The sequence below is a fragment of the Sorex araneus genome, chromosome 5 (assembly GCF_027595985.1).
Source record: "Sorex araneus isolate mSorAra2 chromosome 5, mSorAra2.pri, whole genome shotgun sequence".
Lineage (NCBI taxonomy): Eukaryota > Metazoa > Chordata > Mammalia > Eulipotyphla > Soricidae > Sorex > Sorex araneus.
This window is the reverse complement of record NC_073306.1, coordinates 172957800-172972748: the sequence shown is the minus strand read 5'-3', so window position 1 is coordinate 172972748 and position 14949 is coordinate 172957800. Positions and strand designations below refer to the sequence as shown.

The following is a 14949-nucleotide window of genomic DNA, read 5'->3' as shown; positions in this document are numbered from 1 at the left end:
ATTGATTAATTGATTAATTGATTGTTGATTTTCAAAACCCTGAGTTGTGTTGCTCAGGCAGCTCACCAGCTCAGGGAACCATGAGATGCTGGGGATCAAACCCAGGGCCTCCCGCATGTCAAGCACGTGTTCCCGCCCTTTATCTATGTCCCGTTCGCTGGCCTGCATTTTCATCCACACAGTCTTTTTTCCTGGGCACTTAACCCAATTTTTTTTTCCAAAGAAAAAATTTATACTTAATTTTCGTATTTTGGGGCCACACCTGGTGGTTCTCAGGGCTCACTTCTGGTTTTGCAATCAGGATCACTCTTGGCAAGGCTCCAGGACCGGGCTGGTGCTCGGGATCAAGCCCAAGTTCGCTGCTTGCAGGGCAAGCACCTTATCTGCTCTACTATGACTCCCTTAACTCACTTTTAAGTGGATGAAATTGGGGCTCGGGGTAGGGGTGGGGTGGTAGGTGGGAACCTGGGACACTGGTGGAGGGAAGTTGATTGACACTGTTCTTGGAATTGGTGCCAGAACATAGTCTGCCTAAAACTCAGTTGTGTATAACTTTGTAAATCAGTGTCTTAATAAAAAAAGAAAAAAAATTTAAATTGGGGTCTGAAGAGATAATACAGAGATTAAGGTGTTTGCCTTACATGTGACCAACCCAATCCCCAGCACTACATATGATTCCCCCCAAGATTTGTCAGGAGTGATCCCTGAGCACAAAGCTAGGAGTAAGTCTGAGCACTGTAGAATATGGCCCAACAACCACTTCCTCCTCTAGTGTTAAAAAATGTTGAGGTTGGAGTGATAGTACAGCCTTACATGTGGCCAACCTGTGTTCAATCCCCAGCATCCCATATGGTCCCTCATGTACTACCAGGAGTAATTCCTGAGTGCAGAGCCAAGAGTAACCCATGAGCATTGCTGGGTGTGACCAGAAAGCAAAAAATAAAAATAAAAATAAATAAATTTAAAAGGTGGGCACCAGAGCGATAGAATAGCAGGTGAGAGGTTTGCCTTGCCCTTGACTGACCCGGGTTTTCTCCCCAGCATCCCACATGGTCCCCTGAGCACTGTCAGGAGTAATTACTTAGTGCAGAGCCAGAGGTAACCCCCAGTATCTCTAGATGTGACCCCCCAAAAAAAGGTGGATAAACTCTCAAGTATTCTCTTCTGATTGTTCTCATTGGACACTATCTATATTTTGGAATTTCAGTAACCCTACCTACTTGGGGCAGGTGCGAAAAAGGAAGTAAAATAAGAAAAAAAAATTAAAAAGATATTAAAGGAAAAAAAAGGTCTATGAAGCCAGCTCAAAGTGCTGAGCACATGCTTTGCATGCAGGAGGCCTGAGAAAGGTAGATCACCAAACTCATATCTATCTATCTGTCATATATATATATATACATATATACCTGTTTTATTACATGTAATACATATAGATGCCTTTTATTTCATATATAAAAATATAGATCACCAAACTTATACATATGCCTGTTTTACACACACACACACACACACACATACACGTGTACATACATGGATAATGAGACAGGCAGTGGCAGCTTGCTGTTAATGGAACTTTGAGAAGTCCGTGTCATTTGCACGCTGTGTGCTTTCCGTCTAGGTGGGAAGACAAGGTCTAAGCAGGTGAGAAGTGAAAGGAGCCATTTAAAGTGCAGTAAGAAGCAGCAACCAGCCCGTGGGCCGCACCCGCAGGCGGCCAACTGCAGGGGCCCAGGATCGGGCTTTCAGCAGCCCTGCGTGGAGCCGACCCATGTGTGTCCTGGAGAGGTGCTGGCCGAGACCTGGGCTTGCCTTGGTTGGCAAACTTGCTTCAGTCTTAGAGCTCCTGGGAGGCGTCCGGCCCTGTGCCGAGTGGTTGTGACCCAGTGGCTGAGCTCACGGACCTGAGTGGGTCCTGCCTCTGGCGGGCCCGACCCGTGAGCAGACAGATCAGCCAGAGGAGTGAGCAAGGCAAACTTCCTCCGGACACGGGAGAGGGTGAAGGGGTGGGGGAAGTCACCTGATGGGGTGTTGGGGAAGGGTTTCCTAGGGAGCAGCGTTCGAACTGACCTCTGACTTGAGGTTTGGCAGGGAGAGCTGGGGAGGGGGGGTAGATCTGGAAGGACCTGGTGGTGCTAGGGTGAGGGAGGGGGGAGCACACAGGGCTGGGGACGGAACCTGGGGCTCCTCAAGCCTAACATGTGCTCCAGCCCTTCGAGCATCTCCCTGGCCCCTGAGTTCGGGGTTGGTGCTTACCCCCAGTGCTCGGTGAAGTGAGAACCCGGTGGGCACAGAGGGGTGCATCTTCCCTTTCCACAAAGGCTGTGTTCTGAGGCTAGAAATAAAAGTGGACACAGTTTAGAATTGTTCTGCACTCTGGACATTGGGGGGAAAGTGTCAGTGACGGGCGTCTGTTCTGTCCATGCACAGATACCCGCTTCCTTCCCGTGTGCTCCTGCTCCCCGGGGCCCCCTCCTGCATGCACCCTCCAGCTTCAGAGGGTATATTTTGTTTTGTTTGGGGGGCCACATCTGGTGGTTCTCAGTGCTTACTCCTGGCTCTGCACTCAGGGTCACTCCTTGCGGAGTTCAGGGGTGCCGGGGATTGTACCTGCTCTGCTGCATGCAAGGCCGGCCTTCTCCCGGCCGTCCTGTTGCTTCAGCCCTGCACAGAGTATTTTTACTTGAGAAGGTGAAAAGATTGTTCTAGCTGCCTAGCACTGCATTTCCCAGCAGCTCCCGGGGAGGTGAAAGTTAGAGCCCGTTAGAGGCTTTGAAAAGGCCTGGAGCCTGAGAGCTTGGCGTGGAGGAAATGCTTCCTGTGCTGGGCCCTGGGTTCCAGCCCCCAGTGGCCTGGTCCTCTGAGCACCGCCTGGAGTGACCGCTGAGTGCAAAGTGGGAAGTGACTTCCGGGCCGGGTGCAGGTTTGGAGGGGGCTGGGGTCTGATCCCTGGCATTGCATATTGTCCCCTGAGCACATTTAAGGGTGACCCCTGAGCACACAGCTGGGCCCTGCAGTTTAGGTGCAAACCTAAAAGTCAAACCAAAAAGTCAAACCAAAAGGGAAAAAAGTGGTGGGAACTGGAGCGATAGTACAACGGGTCATGTGCTTGCTTGCACACAGCCAACCTGGGTTCAGTCCACGGCATCCCGTATGGTCCCTGAGCACTGCCAGGAGTGATTCCTCAGCGCAGAGCTAGGAATAACCCCTGAGCATCACCCAGTGAGGCCCCCAAACTAAGTGGGAAGGAGAGCCTGAGTTCTACCTGGTGTGCTCAAACACCCTCCTCCCTAGCCCTCCTCCCCCCAATAATTTTGGGACTGGGAAGGTAGCTTAGTGGTAAATAAAGCTTGTGCTTTGCAGGCCAACACCCTGGTTAAAGGTTCTAGTGCTGCAAAACAAAACAAACTAATACACGGCCGGGGAAGCCCTATGGTCAGGTCACTGTCCCCAAGCCCGGAGGATGTAGCTGGGGTCTCAGCTCATCCAGCTCTCTCTTCATGGGTGACAGGGTAAAGGTGCCACCATATTTGCCTGTTTCCTGCAGCCACGTCAGAGAAGTCATTGGAGGCAGTACTTGCTTTTGAGGTGGGCCCAACCTCCCCGGTGAGAGAGGCAACCTGGGGAGTGTGGCAACAGAGCCCCTGGGGATGGGGCCACCGGGCCACTGGGTCTGGTGGAAATCCTGGCTGGCACGTATCGGCTCAGATGAAATTTGGGACCCGGGATATTGCGGATGGTGGCAACACTGGTCGTGGCTGTGCCCCATAGCTGCCTTGGCAGGAGCGGAAGCAAGGTTCCGCCATAAAACGTGGCAGGATTCCTGCAGAGTCTGTGTGGACGCTGGGCGCTCTGGGGGTGGCAGCTAAGTGACTTCTGAACACAGCTTGGTTCAGGGCTGGGCCTGTGATTCTGTGGCTCAGCACTTGCCTTGCATCAGGAACCCACTCTCTTTCATCCCTTGCACAGCACAGAAAATGCTCAAGAAACATTTGGGTTCCTCCCTGCGATGGATTAATTATGAATCATGGTCCTCCAAGTGAAAAAAATTTTTTTAAAGACGGGGGTTGGAGAGATAGTGCGGAGTAAAAGCAATTGCCTTGCACGCAACTGACCCAGGTGTGATCCCCTGCACTGATAAGTAAAGGATTATATGAATGAATGAATGAATGAATGAATGGAGCAAAGACCGGAAATAGTAGTCGGAAATGGTACACGGACACAAGCTTTGGTTGGGGCCAAAATGAGAGAAAGAACTGCTGCATTGAATGGGCACTGAGCTGGACTGAGGACCCTCATTTTCACTGATACACATCTGCACACATCTGCAAGAGCTCATTCTTTATGCCAGACACTGAGCCTGGTTCCTGGGTTCTAGAGTTGATTAAGGCAGGTACTACACACTCTTTAAATGGCCTCAGGTGGCTGATCTCACCGTTGCTGTGAGTCTGGAGTAACCAGATAACCTCTCGGAGCCTGTTTGCATGTCTTCCAGAGGGTTATAGTAGTTTCTCATTGAGGCCCCATTGTATCTTGTAATTGACGCCCCGTTTAATTATGGCCCTAAGACATAACTTGGGGGAGGTCGTTGGCCAACCTCTGTCCGTCTCTGGGCTGGAAGTGAGAGATGTGGACTTCTGTTGCAATCATGCAAGCCAAGGTCATCTTAGGGAAGGACTTACTGATAATGAGAGAGTTGGAACAGATTTGATTAGGGCTTATAATCTCCCTAAGAGGCACGTTTCAGTTCTCAAATAATGAGTACTGGGGAGCATCAGGCCCTGTTTTAGAATTAAGTCCTTTTTGTCATGGAGCTCACATTTCAGTAGTTCAGAGAAATAATAAAAAGTGACAAAAGTGAGCACATCGTGTAAACTAAGATTAAAAGTGCAGGGCCAGAGAGGTGGCTTAACAGGCTAGAGAACGTGCTTGCATGAGAAAAGCCCAGGTTTAATCACACAGTTCCTTGAGCACAGCCAGGAATGAGCACTGAGCAGTGAGCCAGGATTATTTCCCAGCATCATCCCATGTAACCTAAAAACACAAAAAACGTGATATGGGGTCGGGGAGAGAGTACAAGGGTAGGGCACGCTTGCCTTGCGTGGTCCGGGTTCAGTCCCCAGCACCACATCTGTTCCCAACAGGAGTGATCCCGGACCATCACCAGATGAGGCCCCTAAACAAAATGGGATAAGTTCAAAGAAAAATAAAGATGACAAAGAGTGCAAGGTTAAAGATTATGGATATATATATATATATTTTTTGCTTTTTGGGTCACACCTGGTGGTGCAGAGGGGTTACTCCTGGCTCTGTGCTCAGGAATCACCCCTGGCGGTGCTCAGGGGACCATATGGGATGCTGGGAATAGAACCCGGGTCAGCCGCATGCAAGGCAAATGCCCTACCCACTGTGCTATCGCTCCAGCCCCAGATTATGGATAATTTTAAGGAATTTGTATGGTAGAGGCCCAGGTTTTGTCCTGGCACTGCATGGTCCCCACAGCCCTGCTGAGAGTGACTCCAAACACAGAGCTGAGCGGCTCTCCTGAACACTGCTGGGTGTGGCAAAAAAATAATGATAGTAATAATAAAGCAGTCAGGGAGGACTTCTTGAAGGAGGTGATAAATTGTATATAGCTAGAAATAGATGTAGGCAGGGAAGGCAGGGAAAGAAAGTTCCAGGAGGGGGCGAACATGGAGTCAAGACTTAGACGTAAGAAAGCTGGCTCGTGGGAGGAACTGCCAGGAGGCTGGCCTAGTGGCCAGGTGGGGAAGGAGGAAGCGGAAGGGGAGAGAGGAAGTGAAGTAGAGAAGCCAGAGCAGCCTCACGAAGCCCACGAGGTGGAGAGCAGGAGGAAGTACTTTTTTCCCCAGTAAAACTGGGATTTTATTCCTAGTTTGAGGAGACACTCCTCGAGGAATCTGAGGAGGAAAGTGCCATTATTATTTTTTTGGTGGTGATTCTCTCTGTTTTAGGGCCACACCTGTTGATACTCGGGGTTTACTCCTGGCTCTGCACTCAGGAATCACTCCTGGTGGTGCTTGGGGGACCACATGGGATGCTGAGGATGGAACCAGGCTCCATCACGTGAAAGGCAAGCGCCCTTCCTGCTGTACTGTCACCCCAGCCCTGGGAAGTGGCAGAACTTGATTGGAAAAGACTGAGGCTCTGAAATTCAGGAAGAAGGGGGAAGACATACAGGAATGGAAATTTTCTTTTCATATTAGGGTTGATTTCTGCTGTACCAGAGAGGAAATTTATACTGCTATTTTTCCTGTTTATTAAATGAATAAAACATTTTCCAGAATGCTTTGGTTTCCTTAATGACATAAAGTGAGAAATATCACTCAAACTTCTGCTTCATGCTAATTCATGTTACATATATTTTAAGATCTCCAAGGCTTCTCGGATCAGGACTGGGGCTCCTCCACCCAGATTCTCCCATTTTCCAGCAGCTAGGCAGTCACACCCAGAAACTGGTCCATTTCCTCCCCCCCCCCCCCCCCCGCCACCAGCACCACCGTGTAATCCTATCAATGCCAACATCCAGAGACTATAAAACCAAACTGGAAACGTGAGGCCGCTCATCTGATAGCCTAGTTCTCCCTCTTGGAGAACATGGCAAGCTACCGAGAATTTATTGCCCGCATGGGGGAGAGGCTGGCAAGCTCCCCGTGGCATATTACTGTATATGTCAAATACAGTAACAATGATGGGTCTCATTCCCTTGACCCTGAAGAGCCTCTAATGCGGCACCATTTGGAAGGACAAGTAAAGAGTGGCTGCTAGAATCTCAGGGTTAGGATGAACGGAGACGTTACTGGGCCCGCTCAAGCAAATCGATGATCAATGGGGGGACAGTGATACAGTGATACAGAAGCTCTGAAGCACTTGGACTCACTGGGTAGGAGTGAGAGTGAGTTGGCTGGTGTGGGTTCCTCCAGGGGATCTGGAGTCACAGAGTCTCAGCGTGGAAACCCACCATCTTCTCCCATCTGTATAGTCTCAGCTTCTCTCTCCCCCTTTAAAAAAAAAAAAAGTGGGGTCGGAGGAATAGTACAGGGTGTGTTTTGCCTTGCACGAAGCCGACCTGAGTTCAACCCTTGGCATCCCATATGGTCCTCCAGGCACCGCCAGGAGTAATTCCTGAGTGCAGAGCCAGGAGTAACCCCTGCGCTTCGGTGGGTGTGACCCAAAAAGAAAAAAAAAACAGTATTCTGTGAACTGCTCTTCCTAAAGTGTTTCCAGGTGTTGAGTTAATGTTGCCGCCAAGTTTTATCTCCGTTTTCAGTTTACCTCTTGGAAAAAAAAAAAATGTCACTGTTTCTACCCTCTGTTCCTCCTCTTCTTGTATACTTCGGTCTCCTTGCCTTCCTTCCTTCCTTTTTTTTTTTTTTTAATGTTTGATGAGACCTTTGGGTTCCCCACAGGCCAGGGTGCAGGAACTGCATTCATGAGCAGACGCGTTCAGCAGCATCTCAGTGGTGGTGGGTTACTTTCTCGATTTGCAGTGAGTCTGTCTCGGGCACAACGCGTCCGCCACACACTTCACGGCACAGTGCCCTTCAGCGGCTCCCGGCTGGGTGTGCTTCTCTACGTGCCCCCTGCAAACAGGTGCTTTCTGACTCCTCGTTGCAGGAGTGCAGGCATGTGCTCCTGTCCCCGAAAGTTTAGCCACAGCCTGAAAGCTGATCCGAGTGCCTGTAGGAAGTGCGTCCGTCTCGTCCCAGTCCGTCTGTCTTGTGTGGCTGCTCTGCTTTCTAGATTCCCTGGTGCTTGGCGCTGACTCGGGCTCCTCCAGGCCCGCAGCAGAGTGCACTGCACACCCTCTCGCAGGCCTTGAGAGCGATTTGTGGGCGGACTGGGGGTTGCTGGACCCAAGAGCTTGCTAACAGTCCGCTTTCTGTGTCTGGAACTTTTGTGTGAAAGCCACAAGAGGGCAGCTTGCCCAGGGAACCTCAGGGCCAGACGTGCTGTTCCTTAGCCACCTCACAACGAGAGAGATGAGTTCTGGACTTTTCAAGATGTTTCTTGTGGGCCCGGAGCATAGTACAGCAGGTAGGGCGGTTATATTTGGCCGACGTGGGTTTGATCCCCGGTATCCCAGATGGTCCTCTGAGCACTGCCAGGAGTGATCCCTTGAGTGCAGAACCAAGAGCATCTCCAGGTGTGGCCCCCAAACAAAAAAAAATTAATAGCAAATGTTTCTTGTGTAGGCTTTCTCTTCAAGCCCATGTTCTCCTTGAATATGCCTCTTTGCTTGCTTGCTTTTCCCACCTTGGAGAAACTTGTGTTCTCTCTTGAACACTTCCTCTCTCCTCACATCTTTCTAAGAAAATTTTATTCAATAAAAACTCTCTTGTGGGGCTGGAGTGATAGCACAACGTGTAGGGCGTTGGCCTTGCACGCGGCCAACCTGTGTTCAATTCCCAGCATCCCATATGGTCCCCCGAGCACCGCCAGGAGTAATTCCTGAGTGCAAAGCCAGGACTAACCCCTGTGCATAGCTGGGTGTGATCCCCCCCCAAAAAAAAAACCCAATAATAATAATAATAATAATAATAGTTTTTGTAGAAGAGAGCACTTTTACACTCAGCCAACTTTACCTGTTTCAAGAAGATGGTGTTGTTTGGGGGAAATTTTTAACTGTTTAAGGCATATTAAAACTTAAAAATCTGTTTTTCTTTTCTTGAGATAGAAATGTGCTTTCCTGGGGCTGGAGCAATAGCACAGAGGGTAGAGTGTTTGCCTTACAGGTAACTGACCTGGGTTCGATTCCGAGCATCCCATATGGTCCCCTGAGCACCACCAGCAGTAATTCCTGAATTCAGAGCCAGGAGTAACCCCTGTGCATCGCCGGGTGTGACCCAAAAAGCATTAAAAAAGACATGCTTTTTTAAGAAGAGAGAGCAAGAAGGAAAGTGCCTCCTATAGAGGAAGGCTGGGAGTAGGGGTAGGGTGTTGGGAAACGGGGGACATTGGTGGTGGGAGATGTACACTGATGGCAGGATGGGTGCTGGATCATTGCATGACTGAAACCTGATTATGGACAGCTTTGTAATGGTCTGTCTCATGGATATCCAATTAAAAAAATTTTTTTTTAAAAAAGTCATGTCGGGGGCTGGAGTGATAGCCCAGAGAGTAGGGTATTTGCCTTGCATGCGGCTGACCCGGGTTCAATTCCCAGCATCCTATATGGTCCCCCGAGCACCACCAGGAGTAACTTCTGAGTGCATGAGCCAGGAGTAACCTCTGTGCATCGCCGGGTGTGACCCAAAAAACAAACAAACAAAAGTCATGTGGAGTTCATGCCCAATTGAATCAGCTTAATCAATGGCTGAGTAAATAGTAGTACTCCTACATTTTAAAAAAATGTGCTTATGTGCTTTCCTTCTTGAATTCCTCCCCCCCGTACTTATTAAAGTATAAGTACATTAAATAATATTCATGTTTTATGTAATAGATCTAGTACCACTTCAGATCCATCTGCTCCAGTCAAAATATGGTCATGCACAAATATGGGGGCCCTCTTATTCTTTCGGTCTTCGTTTGAGTTTGGGGGCTCCGCCCGGTCATGTAATGGGCCTACTCCTGCTGCTGCTCAGGCACTGTGCTTTGCCAGGGGTCAAACCCAGGGCCTCGCACATGCAAGCAAATGCTGTATCCCAGCCCATTCAGACCCTGGGGGGCAGCGGTGATTGGCCCTTAGCTGCTGAAACGCAGGGGCTTCCTGGCTCTGTGCTCAGGAATGACTCCCGGCGGTGCTCAGGGAACCATGTATGGTGCTGTGTATAGAGTTTCGGTCAGCCACAAGCAAAACAAGTACCTTACCCTTATACTATCTCTTCACCCTAGAACTTTTGAGGAGGACAGGGGCACACCTAGTAAAGCTCAGGGGTCACTCCTGGCTCTGCACTCAGGAATTACTCCTGGTGGTGCTTGGAGGACTGTATGGAACACTAGGGCAGCTGTGTGCAAGGCACGCTCCCTGCCCCCTGTACTGTCTCATTGGCCCAGCCCAGGACATTTTGTAAGATACTGTGTGATTGGAGCTAGAGCAGTAGCACAGCGGGTAGGGTGTTTGCCTTGCACGCAGCCGACCCAGTATCGATTCCTAGTATTCCATATGGTCCCCGAGCACCGCCAGGAGTAATTCCTGAGTGCAGAGCCAGGAGTAACCCTGTGCATTGCCAGGTGTGACCCAAAAAGGAAAAAAAAAAACACCTGTGTGATTGCTATGGAAACATCAAGGAAATTGAAAGCAGCTCTTTTCCCAAATAATTTTTTTTCTTTTTGGGTCACACCTGGCGATGCTCAAGGGTTGCTCCCGGCTTTGCACTCAGAAATTACTCCTGGCGGTGCTCAGGGGACCATATGGGATGCTGGGAATCGAACCAGGGTCGGCCGCGTGCAAGGCAAACGCCCTACCCGCTGTGCTATCGCTCCAGCCCCATTCCCGGATAATTTTATGTATATCAGCTGTTACTCTTTGTGGTTATGGTGGTTTTAATTTGCTCCCATTCACTGCAAGGGAGGCTGGCAATTAATTACAGTCATTAGTTACCCGCTCGTTCTTCAAAGTTTATTTCTTCTTTAATCACAGCTAACATTTATTGTACATGAGTGTTAATGAGCCCGAGGAGTCCTCCCAGTGCAGTGAGAGCAGTGCCCCACCACCGTCTGTGAGGAGGAAACTGAGGGCAGGCCACACATCACCGAGATCAGAGAACGAGTGGCTGGGGCTGGAGAGACGGCTCACAGGGCCAGTCGCCCACACTTAGCATGTGGGGAGCCCGGGTTTGAGCCATACAGTTTCCTGAGCATTGCTGGGAGTGGCCCCCTGAGCACAGAGCTAAGAGTAGCCTCTACAAGGAAGGGGTTTGCTTCCGATGCGACATGTGAGAGACACAAAATTAAATGTGTCTCCAGAACCCCCCTGATCTCACCAGTCACCTGGGTACCCGCCGGACAGACCAGCACTGCTTCGCACACAGGCAACACCCCCGTGCCCTGAGGCTGTGCCCTGACGCATGCCCCCCCCACCCCGAGCCTGTGCTGCACCCTGACCTCCACCAGCTCCCCTCAGTCTATGCCCCTGTTTCCTCTTCCCCTGATGGGTCATCCTCCCGCCAGCCCCTTCTGCACTGTTGTCAGAGGGACCTTTTCTAAACGAGGTGCTGCCTCAGCTTCGGTGGGGGGCTGGAGAGAAAGTACAGGGGCTGAGGCGCTTTCCTTGCGTGCTTCCCACCCTGGTTCTGTCCCAGGCACTGGATGTGCTACCCTGAGCACTGCCGGGAGTGCTCGCCTCACTCCCCCCACGGCCAAACTGCAGTTCTCCAGTGGTTTCCCCATGTGCCAAGACGCGAGCTCGCTCCTTGCTTCATTTGGCTGTACGCCCTGCTCATCCCTGCGGGTCCCCCTCACGTTGCTCTTGCCGGTTGCTGCACCCAGAAACTGTGTTCTTCCTGTGTGGAGCGTGCCTGCCAGACTGCCTGCTCGCACCCCAGCTCATCCTCCGCTCTCGGCTCCCCGTGGCCTTGGTGGGCTTCACAGACTTCAGTGCCTCGTCCTTCCTACTTCCCATCGCCCTCGTTTATTTTATTTTATTTTAATTTATTGTTTAAATAAACAATGTTTATTGAATTTATTTATTGAAGTGTTTATTGAAATTATTTCCTCATAAATTCAAAGAGCAGCAATAGATGTCATTTTAACCTATTGTTAATATCAGTATTTTTATTTATTTTTTAAATTAAAAAAATTTTTTTTTCCTTTTTGGGTCACACCTGGTGATGCACAGGGGTTATTCCTGGCTCTGCACTCAGGAGTTACTTCTGTCAGGGCTCAGGGGACCATATGGGATGCTGGGAATCGAACCCGGATTGGCTATGTGCAAGGCAAACACCCTACCCGCTGTGCTATCACTCCAGCCCCTTAAAAAAAAAAATTTTTTTTTTTTTTTAGTCAATCACCGTGAGGTACAGTAACCGACTTTCTAACTTTCGTGCTTACATTTCAGTCATAGAATGATCGAGTACCCATCCCTCCACCAGTGCCCATTCTCCACCACCAGTGATCCCAGTATCCCTCCCAGTATCCCCACACACCCCCACCCCCGTCTCTGTGGCAGGTTCATTCCCTTTTACTCTCTCTCCTCTTGGGTGTTGTGTTTGCAATGTAGGTGTTGCAAAGTGGCCATCGTGTTTGGTCTCTAGTCTACTTTCAGCACACATCTTCTGGAGGAAGGTCTCATTCCACGGCGAGCCCTGCTGTCGGCATCCCTTGGAGAGCAGCCACTTGTTCTTTTCTACTTGGTTTTTCTAGCCTTGCTCAGGCGTGACACACCGAGAAGTGACACACTCTCTTCTTTGTGGCTCTACCCAGAGTCTAGCTTCTGTCCAGACTGACCCGGATGTGGACGATCTTCTGGTTTTAAGGTCATACTTGGTGTGCTCAGGGGCTACTTCTGGCTTGGTGTCCGGGGACTGTCTGGTGTTGGGGTCAGAACTTGGGGCTCCTACATGCAAATGTACACTCCAGCCGGTTGATCCGTCTCCTTGGCCCCAGGAAGTGGGCATTTTTATTTATTCATTTGCTTTTCTGGCTTTTGGGCCACGCGTGTTGGTGCTTAGGGAGCATTTACCTGCTGTACTGTCTCTCCGGCCCCATAAGTGGTTATTTTTAAATGGTAATTGGTGTAGCCAGTGATGACAGACTGAAGGATCACTGGCAGAACTGAGCCAGGAACATACTGTATGGCTTTCCGGTTTCTCCTGGGGTTTAAATGGGATGCCGGTAGCTAGAGCGTCGGTTCCCTTTCTCCTTGCTGCTGTCAGACTTCTGCTGGCCCTTGTTCTGCCTGGTCCTGCAGGCCCTGCAGTGTGAGAGAGGATAGTGCTCAGACCGGGGACAGAGTATTCATTTGCCAGGATGAAATGCACAGGTCAAATGGTTTAAACCACAGGAATCCCTTCCATCCCTGTTCACAAGGCTGGAAGTCAGGATGCCAGCAGGGGTGGTTTCCTCTGAGGCCTTTTCACAGCATCTGCATGTGGCCAGCCTCGGCTGTGTGTGCATCCGAATCCTAACTTCCTCTTCCAAGGGCACCTGCCCTGCTCGACCCGAGCTCGCCCATATGACCTGATTCAGGTCAAAGACCGTGCGATGGGGCTGAGTGGTAGTGCGTAGGGAAAGGGTGCTTGTCTTACACACAGTTGACCTGCGTTCAACCCCTGGCACTAAATATGATCTCCTAAGCCTTGCCAGGTGTGATACCTAAGTGCAAAGCCAAGAGCCCTGAGCACTGCTGGGTGTGGCCCCCAAACCATCTTCCCACTCCCACCCACTATAAAGATCTCACACACACACACACACACACACACACACACACACAAACCAAAATTCATGTGAGTGGTCTTTTCTCCAAATACAGTCGTACGTTGGGGTGTATGTGTGTGTATGTGTTTCCCTGGCTCAAACCTGGGGCCTCAGGCATACAAGGTAAATGCTCCTCCACTGTGCTCCCTCCCTGGCCCCCAGCTCACTCTGACGTTCTGGGCCTCAGCATTTAAACATGTGAATTTGAAGTGGGGGCACTTTACTCCCCCCGTCACAGCCAGGTCAGAGCTTGCGGCTTCCTTGGGCTCGCCCTGGTGCTGGCACCAGCCCCACGGCACCTGCGCACGGGCCCTCCTGCCCGTCTTTGGGCTCTTGAATTCCATTCATGGCTCGCCACCCAGGAACATACAGCTAAAATGCCTGTTAGGAGTTAGGCGCTGTCCCTCTGGGAGTTTGTCCTCTCTTATCTTTCTCGTTCCCCCAGCACCGGCAGGCGGGCTGCGAGCAGTCCTTGTCAAGGCTTCAGAGCACAGTCGAGGGAGAAGCTGTAGTTCCATGGCACCGCCTCCATTTGCTGTAAGCAAACAGCCTGGTCCTTTATTGCCCTTGAAACTGGCACTCGTGACCCAGGTTGGACTTGGGGAAGCGAGTCAGACGCCAGGTTTCTGCAGGTTAAAGTTCCTGTAAGTGCTGTATGTTAATCAGAAGCTCAGCCGTAGTTAATGAGGCCTTCAGGCTGGGGAGGACTTTGGATAGATGAGTAGGAGGAAGCTGGGCTGCCAGCCATCCGGGGCTCAGCATCCCTCCCCCACCCCCTGGAGTTAGGTGGGGGCAAATGGATCCTTCCCCCGGGAGTGGGAGTCAGACAATAGTGGGATAATAAAGTCTGCGGGATTTCCTCCCCTAGAGTGTATTTACTTAAAGATGAAGTGAAGCTGAATTGTTGTGAAATATTAATTTTAAAAAAGGGACACACCCAACAGCACTGGGGCGGGGGTGATCGGGGCTGGGGTGAGCGCATGTGGCACCTGGAACCAGGTTCAGGGTCTCTTATGCCATATCCTGGACTCATGGAAAACAGCCTTTAAGGGGCTTTGAGGTGTAAATTAATATTTCAGACATTAGTTGCCCGCAAATGTTCTGAACCATCTTAAGTGTTTGGCGGTTCACCCGTATGAAACCACAGTTCAAGGAGTATCACCATCACCGTGGTGATACGCGTCTTTTCTTTTCTCTGAATGTTCTCTCGTACGCAGTGAACAGTCTGTCATTTATTGTCACGTCACTTTGTTGTCTGGTCGGTTTTTGGATTATACCTGGCGGAGCTGGACTGTTCTCAGCTGAGTGCTCAGGCGCTGCTCTCAGCGGTGCTCTAGGGAATTGGGGGGGCCAGGGGTTGTACTTGGGGCTCTCGCATGCTCCATAGTCCTTGTCAGAGTGTCCTTAATGGAAGGGTGGCATTAGGCCCACATTTGAGAACCATCTGATCCTGCTGATGAGAGGGGTTAAGGGAAAGAGGGAGAGGACCCCACCAGCAAGCAGTGAAGCTGCGTTCCGAGCACTGGGCATGTCTACTCTCCCCCCTCCCTCCTAGGCCTCTCTTCTTGTGTCCCT

At 50.6% G+C, this 14949-nt stretch overlaps 1 protein-coding gene across 1 annotated transcript in view; it reads left to right on the top strand.

Annotated features, from left to right (window-relative positions):
- The window catches only part of RBM47 (RNA binding motif protein 47), a 169618-nt gene that overhangs the window by 63104 nt on the left and 91565 nt on the right, over positions 1–14949 (top strand). The window lies entirely within an intron of this gene.